The sequence below is a fragment of the Manacus vitellinus genome, unplaced genomic scaffold (genome assembly GCF_001715985.3).
Source record: "Manacus vitellinus isolate BGI_N305 unplaced genomic scaffold, ASM171598v3 scaffold_40_pilon, whole genome shotgun sequence".
NCBI lineage: Eukaryota > Metazoa > Chordata > Aves > Passeriformes > Pipridae > Manacus > Manacus vitellinus.
The window spans coordinates 609,622-618,957 of NW_021940541.1; positions in this window are offsets into that span (position 1 = coordinate 609,622).

A 9,336-nucleotide genomic window follows, 5' to 3' on the forward strand; every position below is an offset into this window, starting at 1 on the left:
TGTCCCCAGTATCCAACCTGAACTTCCCCTGGCACAGCTTGAGGCTGTTTCTTCTCATCCTGTCCCTCGTTCCCTGGGAGCAGAGCTCAACCCCCACCTGGCTCCACCCTCCTTGTCAGGGAGTTGGAGAGAGCAAGAAGGTCCCTCCTGAGCCTCCTTTTCTCCAGGCTGAGCGCCCCCAGCTCCCTCAGCTGCTCCTGGTGCTCCAGACCCTTTCCCAGGTGAGCAGAACCAAGAAGCTGATGCTGAACAGCTTCAGCAGCTCAGCAGCTTCACCACAGTCACTGAGGGAGTCCATGGCACCAGTGAAACAGGCAAAGGCCAGCACTGGGGGCACTGGAGTTACTGGTCTGGGAGGACGAAGAGCTGGCCCTTTGGTATTTGTTTACATACCCTGAGTTAATCAAGACAGTGCCACTGACAACACCTGCCCAAGCTCTGGAACTGCTCTGTCCTGGTGAGACTCCCTGTGCTTGGAGCTGGGGCACAGACAGAGGCTGCAACACGAGGGTTAAAATGATGCTGAACAGACAGAAGGTGCTCACAGTGCTCTTAAATCCCACCCAGAGTAACTACAAGCATTCCTAGAAACCGGGAATTCCAAGAAGTGCTGAAGAGCTAATGGATGCTGGGGAAGCTGAGGCGTTGCCCGAGGGCTGGCTGGAGGCTGGAGCAATTCCACTGTTCCCAGGGCAGGGTTCATTAGTAATGCAGTTACCTGGTGTCATTTAATGTTGGTGAACAATAACATCTTCAAACTCCATCCTAAAGATGCAGCTGTTGTTCTAACAACCCCCTGGATCTTTGCTCCCTGCCTTTCACTCCCGATTTGGGGATGTACATGTACATCCATGTCTGTGCAGACAGCCCTTCCCAGGAGCTACATCTGCTCCAGAGCTCACTGACACTCCTTGATACCAGTGTGCTGATTGACACGGAAATACAAACAGAAGAACAAACATTCCTGCCTCTACAATACCTTCAGTGCCAAATGCAGTTGTTGAGTGGCTTATTTTGAAGTGACAGCAATGATATTTTTAGCAGAGCACCTATTTCTCTGTACTTTCACATGTTTGTGCATAACATCGAGTTAACCAACAACTTGTTCCCCCTCACACAACTGTTACTGCTCTTACAGTAGAACACATCCAAACCTCAGCTCAGCTTTGGAAGGGAAAAAACCCACACAGCAGCAGAGCTCTCTGCAGCTCCCTGTGGTTGTTCCAAGGGGTTTATTCACCTTCCCACCCTCCTGTGGGTTGGGATGTGCCCTCTCTGTCGATACCAGATTCAGTCTGACCATCTCCTGCCATCTAAGGCCAGGTTGGACAGAGCTTGGAGTGACCTGGTCTAGTGGAAGATGTCCCTGCCCATGGCAGGGGTTGGGACTGGATGAACTTTAAGGTTCCTTCCAACCCACACCAGTGTGGGATCCTGCTGGTTACTGGGCACTGCTGAAGAAACTCATTTCACACACTCTCATTTCAGCTTTTCCCTTTGAACAAATAAAATAATAACAAAAAACCTCTAAAAAGCAACTTTGAGGGAAAAAGAGCATAGTTATATTTGACTGCTCTTGTGGTAACTGACACCAACCTCAGTGACCATCCCCATCCCTGTGCTCTCTGCTTTCCCAGTCTTAGCCATCTGTACCCACCTCTCACCTCCTGCAGGACAACTCCAGGAGGGCATCAAGCATGCTTTTTCTTTCCATTCCTTTTCATATCTGAGATATATCCCACTTTCTGGGTTGTTGCTTCTCCACTATGCTTATTGCTTAATTTGTGGTTATAAAACCTTATCAGGCCAAAACCATAAGCCAATCTCAGGTGACACACTGATATTTGGTAAGAGGGGAATTAAAAAACAATTCCCAGACCAAATAAAGCACAAAATTGCCTTTGTTTAGAAAATGCTGCCTGGCAGAGCTCCCTCAGGCTGGAAGCAGGTCAGGCTGCTGGGCCTGCTGGGTGACTGACAGGTAACAAGGAGCACCTGCCAGCACTCTGCCCCTTTAACTCCTGCTAAGCCTGAGCATGTCCTAAGGGAGTAAAACATAATGACATTCCCTTCCACTGCACCTCTGCAAACCAGCAAAGTCCAGAGTTCTGGCAATGATGGTTTTGTCTCTGTAAACTGGGACTGGCAAGATATAGAATTGGAGTTTCTGCATGTGAAAATCCAGGAACCAGCCACGTGTTCAGGAAAGCTCAGAAAAAGGAGAGAAAACTAAACCCAAACATATCCCCTTGTTCAAAAAGCTTGTTTTGATTTGTCTCTGGCTGTGCTGCGAAATCACAGAATGGTGGAATTTTTATAGTTGGAAAAGACCTCTGAGATCACTGAGTCCAAATGTCCAAACCCAGATACCACCAACCACATCCTCAAGTGCCACATCCAAAATTTTTTGAACACTTCCAGGGATGGAGAATCCACCACTGCCCCTGGCAGCTGTGCCAGGGCAGGACAGCCCTTTCCACAAAATTTTTTTCCCTAATGTCCAACCTGAACCTCCCGTGGCACAATTTGAGGCTGTTTCCTCTCCTCCTGTCCCTTGTTCCCTGGGAGCAGAGCCCGACCTCCCCCCCAGCTCCCTCCTCCTGTCAGGGAGTTGCAGAGAGTGAGAAGGTCCCCCCTGAGCCTCCTTTTCTCCAGGCTGAGACCCCCCAGCTCCCTCATTCCCTGGGAGGTGGCAAGGACAGGGGCAGAAGACTCCAGGCTGTAGGTGCCATGAGCCACCCCTGGCCCCTCCACCACCTCTGGGCCCCCTGACCAGCACCTGGAGGGGCCTTGCATGAAACACTGAGAAAAAGGAGACACAAGCAAACTGTGGAAGTGTCAAACTGTATAATGAATCTCCCACAAGCAGCATAAATAATAAATCATTGCCCTGGTGTTACAGGGCTGCCCGAGCCCCCCAGGGCCAGCCCTGCAGGCACTGCTGGGCGAGGGGAAGGCTCCCAAGGGTCCCAACAGTGCTCCAAGCTTTGGCCATGGCATCCAGCAGCTCTGGGAAAACAGCAAGGCTTGGGTTACAAAACCAAAAGCCATAACGCTTCCCTCAAGGACAGCTGGTAACATAGAGCTCAAGCAGGGAAAAGTTGGGATCCACCAGTACAGGAAGTTTTTAAGTAGCCATTAGTAGCCACACCAGAAATCACAAAAGTACTTTGATTGGAGAGAAAGGGCTTTTAACTACTGCAGGCATTATTGGGATAGAATGGATAGATCTTGACAGTTAAGTCAGTGTGTTTTCCATTTGTTATTATTACTACAGGTCAAGAAAATAAATTTCCCTTCAAGACCATCCCATCATATCATAAACCAGTGTTACAAACTGCAACACAAGGACACCCTAAGCCCAGTGCTCAGAGGTGACAACAGGGAACATGGACAGCAACAGTGGGAACAGGCACAACAACGCTGAGAGCAAACAAATCAACTCTGTGACCAGTAACTACTGAGCTGATGTAATGAATGGCTGTAACAAACTTGTTGTAACACACTCTGCTCAGATCTGTAGGAATCTCAACCCTTTGCACCCCACCTTGGGCACCAAAAGGCTGGTTGTGGTTTAACTACAGCTGGGAACTCAGTCCCATGCAGCCCTTGCTCACTCGCTCTGTGGGATGGGGAGGGGAATCAGGAAGAGGTAAAAGCTGTGGGTTACGAACAATTACAGTAGAAAGTAATAAGAGTAAAAATAATGATGATGAGAAGGAAACTGAGAAAGAGGAGTAAACCTCAAGAATGGCAAGTGCCACCCACTAACCCATGCCCAGCCTGTCCCCAACAGCAATCAGTGGCTCCCGGCTCACTCTCCCCAGTTTATAACCTGGACATGCCGTTCTATGCTGTGGAATATCCCTCTGGCCAGTTTGGATCAGCTGTCCTGGCCTTGCCTCCATCCTGTTCCTTGAGCCCCTCCTCACTGGCAGAGCAAGGGATACAGAGAAGTCCTTGACCAGTGTAAGCACTGCTAAGCAACAACCAAAACATCTGTGTAGTATCCATATTATTCCCACACTAAATCCAAACACAGCCCTGTACCAGCTATCAGGCACAAAATGAACTCTGTCCCAGCCCAAACCAGGGCACTTCACTGACTTCATGTGAACATTTCCTGTGCCTGCAGCTTCCCCTGACTCTGAATGCAAACCAGAGATCCTGACTCTTCCAGCGACCACCACCCAAGTCACAGCAGCCGGACCTGACTCACTCTCCCACAATGTTCCTGTCAGCAAGCTCCAAAGTGCTCGGTGTATCCTACCATTTTCCAGGCAGGGACAGGCTTTGGACAGTGAGTGGAAGAGCTGAGCAGTGAGAGTTGTCACCTGTGTGTTCACAGCCATGCACTGTGTGTCCTGTTCCTTCTCCCTGAGACATCACTGAGTACTCCAATGGTTTTTGTTGAACTGAACCATAACTGGCCTTCCCATCTAATGTTTCCCAAGGAACACTGTCAGGATAATCTGGCCTGAGTAGCAGGCAAGAAGGAGTTATGATATTAGGCAATAATGAAATAATGCAAGGTGATTCATAATTTTCTTTTCCTAACAACAGAAGCAACATGTAAAGATAAAAGTGTCCCATAAATCACTGGATATTTACTGTGATGGACCAAGCCCTCAGGACTTGCTGCTCTGTCCTTGAACCAGGATAAAATCCAGATATCACATCATGGCACACAGATCTCTGCAGTTCCCCACACTGACAAGGCTGAGGCTTTAAATGACTGTCTGCTTCAACACAAACACGACCATATCAACTATATGTAGGGAATGTTTTGTTCTGATTTGTGTGAAAATCTGAAACAGCCTTGGAGGTAAAGAAAATCTGTGCTCTGGATATTAGATTTTACTCTGCCTTCAAGCTTCTCATTACCTTTCTTTGCTATTATTGCTTTACAGATAAAGTAAGAAAATCTCATATCCGAGAACGAACCCTGTTGCTACAGAAAGACAACATTATGGAACATTTTGATGGAACTTCAAAGTCTAGTGTTGTCCTGCACTGTGAGCACCAGTTACTGGTTGGAAAACACCTTCTGGTTCAGTTTTATCCAAAAGGAATCCAGATTGTGGATGCTGAGGCCACACCATCACTCAAACCAGAATGCAAATGGGCATCCTCAAGAGATTTGCTTTAACAGCACCATCCTCATCCAAACCAGACACGTTCTCGTTACAAACCATGGCTGCAATTAATTTGTTATGGAAGCAGCTGGAAAAGTAATCCAATATCAAGTGAATAGAATCATTGTTTTAGTATAAAATTAGTTAACATGCAGCAAACCCTTGTCAGGAGGGCCATGGGAATATTACTGTAAGAGTCCTGCTAGAAGTTGGTGTGAATCAGTAAATCTTCAGCCACTTCAGGTATTTGGCAAAGTTGTCCCTTTGGGCACATCCCGAGGCCCTGCGGGCAGTAGGATTTCTGACACTGTCTCAGTGGCATCAGAATCAGGGCTTTGTGTGCAATTTCTGTTTAATTAAACCCCATTAATAAGGAGTTTGGTGCAGATTTACATCCAGTAAATATCGTCTGTGCCATCTGGAGTCCATTAATTCTGTCCCTACCATCGGGATGTGCCAGGGAACACAGGGATTACACAACCAGGGGTCATGGGAGACATAACAGCAGTCAGCCAAAAGAGGAGATGGTTTTTAGTGCTAAAAGCCTGAGTTGAACCAATTACCCCTGTTCTGATTCTCAAAGGGCCCAACCAGAGAAACAAGGGTGGCCAAAAAGTGACGGCCAGTCGGAGCAGCTTCCCACCCCACAGCCTCGCACTGCTCACATCCACACCGAGCTGCTCCCAGGGGATAAATTCCGGCTGTGACTGTGACTAAACCAGTGCACAACATCCAACACTTGGGCAGCAGCTTTCCAGACCAGCTGCAGCTCTCAATTAGTCCTGAGACATCAGGTTGCCCAGAGAAGTTGTGGCTGCCCCATCCCTGGAAGTGTCCAAGGCCAAGTTGGATGGGGCTTGAAGCAACCTGGGATAGTGGAAGGTGTCCCTGCCCAGGGACAGGGGGTGGGATTGGATGGGCTTTAAGGTCCCTTCCTACCCAAACCATTCCATGATTCTATGGTTCTCTGTTCCCATCCCAATGAGCTGCATCCCATTCCCATCCCAGCCTGCAGCCCCTCACCGACCAGCTGGGCTCCAGGCTGGGAAAGCTGAACTGGAGCCAGCAACAGGGGAAAACTAGAACCAGAAACATTAGTTCAAAGGATAGAAAAGACACTCTCTGAGCTTAAACTGACTCTTCTTAAGCTTCCCCATTTGCACATGACCTTGTCAAGGTTGAATGACCACAGCACCAATGCAATAGCTCAAACCCAGGATATCCATGGGATTTAAGGGAAGCCAACACTTCACACCCTGCTGCTGGCCTGTGTGTTTGAAGAAACTAATTTTGTCCTCCAGACATTCTCCCAAGCCTTCACTAACTCTCTTTTCTCAGGCACTGCCTCTGCTTTTACAGAGGGTCCCTCTGGGGGATTATAGGAAGCTCCACAAATAAAATGTATTGAACCCTCCTCTCGACTCTGCACCACCAGTGAATAACAAATCCCTGATCACATGTGCCTGGAAATAACCATCTGTGGATCTGCACTGAACTGATTTTAAAAATTCTAGTAGGATGTCATTCTCCATTAGAATCATTTCTACAGCACTATATTAAATTCCTGAGATCTTTTGGGGTTTATCTGACTACAGCACACTTGCCTGTAATTGCCAAAGGAAAATCAGGAATTACCTTTCCAGGTTTAATGAGTATTCTGCCACTAATAGTATCCAACACTTGATGCTCTAGGGGCAAGCTCCCTTTCCCTTTGCATGCAGATACACGTGGGCAAATAAAGACAGGATCACAGGAGTGATTTAATTTGGAATTCTGATGTATTGGCTAATATTTGGCTGCTTTTGCCATGAATACATTAGTACAAATGCTGTTATGTGTCTTAAAATTGCTCACTCCCAGAGTAGCTGGATGGGTTCAAATCCTACATCACAGTCAACTGGCACATATAAAATTTTTAGAACTTGCTTTTTTAATTATTTTTTCCATTTAAGCTGAACCTCTGCTGCTGATCATACATGAAGAGCTGCACTGCAGAAGGTGACAAGATGAGAACATATGTTTTAAGGGCAAGTGTTAACACAGATTATTATTTAAAGGCCTTCACTTGGTAACATTCATTTGCTGATGCTACTTTGAATTCAAGTCATCTGCAATAAAAAGTAATATTTTAGAGATGCATTTTGGAAGCAAAAAAATAAAAAAAAAAAGTGAAGCAAAGTTTTACTCTTCTTGTAAACTGACAGTGCTCTGGGAAACTTGGTGAAACTTCACCATGTGGGAGGTGTTGACAACTGAGCGTGTAATAAGTGAAGGATTTACAAGCACACAGTGCCACAAATATATCCCAGACTGGTATTTGTCAAGACAACCAATGGGCCTTCAGCACATTCTTTAAAGCCTTATTAAAATGGGGTCTTATTCTCTCCATCAGGGCCCTGGTGACAAATGCACCTTCCTCTGGTCAGGGCATTCTTGTGGCATTGTACTGGTGTCATTGGCCTTTAATCACCACTACAAACATTAAGATTCCTAAAGTCTGATATTTGCAGGTTACAAGTCAGAAAGCTGCCAAGAGTCAGCACAAACCAGGCAGAAATTCCACTGCAAAGGTAAAGTATTTAGACAGTCCCTATGAAACTCGCATATTTTAAGCATCCACCAAGCACTTCCACGCACAGAGAGGAGCCAAAGTGCAGAGCAGGGGGCAGGACAAGGATTCTGCATGTCAGCTGAGAGTCCAGGCTTAAGCTGTGAGCGTCTCCTGCCAGGAAATTATTATTTTGTACCACACGCATCTCTCTAGAAGTATCACAATGTGAGAAATAACAGGCAAAAGCCAACCCCACTCCAATGTGCTTTCTAATTTCTGTCTGCATTTTAAACAGCGTCAGTAGAGGCATCACATGAACTGCAAGGAAAAGGAATGTGGATGAGATAAATGACATCTAAATCCACTGAGGGAGCGAGCAGCTGGGAAAGAAAAATAAAGAAGTTTCTTTTTTTAACCTAACAGGTTAAACAGCACAGAGTAGAATCATAATCCCAGACTTCTTTGTGGGAACTGGTTGTGAGGGAACTTAAAGCTCAACCTGTACCACCCCCTGCCATGGGCAGGGACACCTCCCACTAGACCAGGTTGCTCCAAGCCCCATCCAACCTGGCCTGGAACACTTCCAGGGATGGAGAGTGATTTCCTGACAGGTATAGGATTGTAATGGGAAGCAGTTCTGAGACACGCAGTCGATGGAGTTCAGCAAACAGGAAATACTCGAATCAGTTCCTTGGTGAGCACAGAGACAGATTATTTGTTACAGCAATTAATCATCACATGTATTACTCCAAACACCAACATCTACAGCTGCAGAGGAGATTTATCAGCAATCACAGGCCCTGGCATTTCAACTCCATCACACACGACAGAGCTGCTGTGAGATTCTGAGGAATAAACAGAGCAGGAAGGTACAGCGGGGACCCAGTGCCAGGCAGAGCCATCCCCTTCCTGGCACCCAAGGGCAAAGCTTTGCAAATCAGAGCCGTGGTTATAACCACACCGAAGGGAAGGGGGTGGAATAACCCCAAATATAGAATGCAAAACAGCACATTTGAAAATGGGTCCTACAAAGCAGATGGGTCATATGTAACACATCTATACATTTATATGTCTATATACCTATATCTCTCTCTATATAACACACATTATGTCCATATCTATAGATGCATAAACACATACAGGCACTGATAAACACATGTAGGCACATATAAACACATACAGGCATTAATTAATGAGCACGGGTAGGCACTGACTAATGAGCACAGGTAGGCGCTAATTAATGAGCACAGGTAGGATCTAATGTCGCTCCATCCTGCTGCACAGAGGGAGCATCAGCCTCTGCCTGCAGTGCACTTCAGATAAAACCTGTAGGTTGCTCTCAGCAGACGCATTTAAAGGGATTTTTACAATTCACTCTGCAGAAGGCTAAAAAAAATAATCCATCCCTGCTGAATATGACTCTATTTTCCCCCTCCGTCCTCTGAACAGTGGGCTCGGATTAGGAGTGATGCATCCATCGGTCCGGGGAAGCACTGAGAGGACAGAGAAGGAAAAGAAAATAAAAAATAATAAACAACAACCAACCCCAGAGTAAGGTGTGCTTACCCGCCGCGGATCCGAGCAGTGCGGAGCTAAGGGCAGGTTTCCCGGGCAGGCTGCGCGGTGCGGGCGCTCCGGGCCGGCGGGATG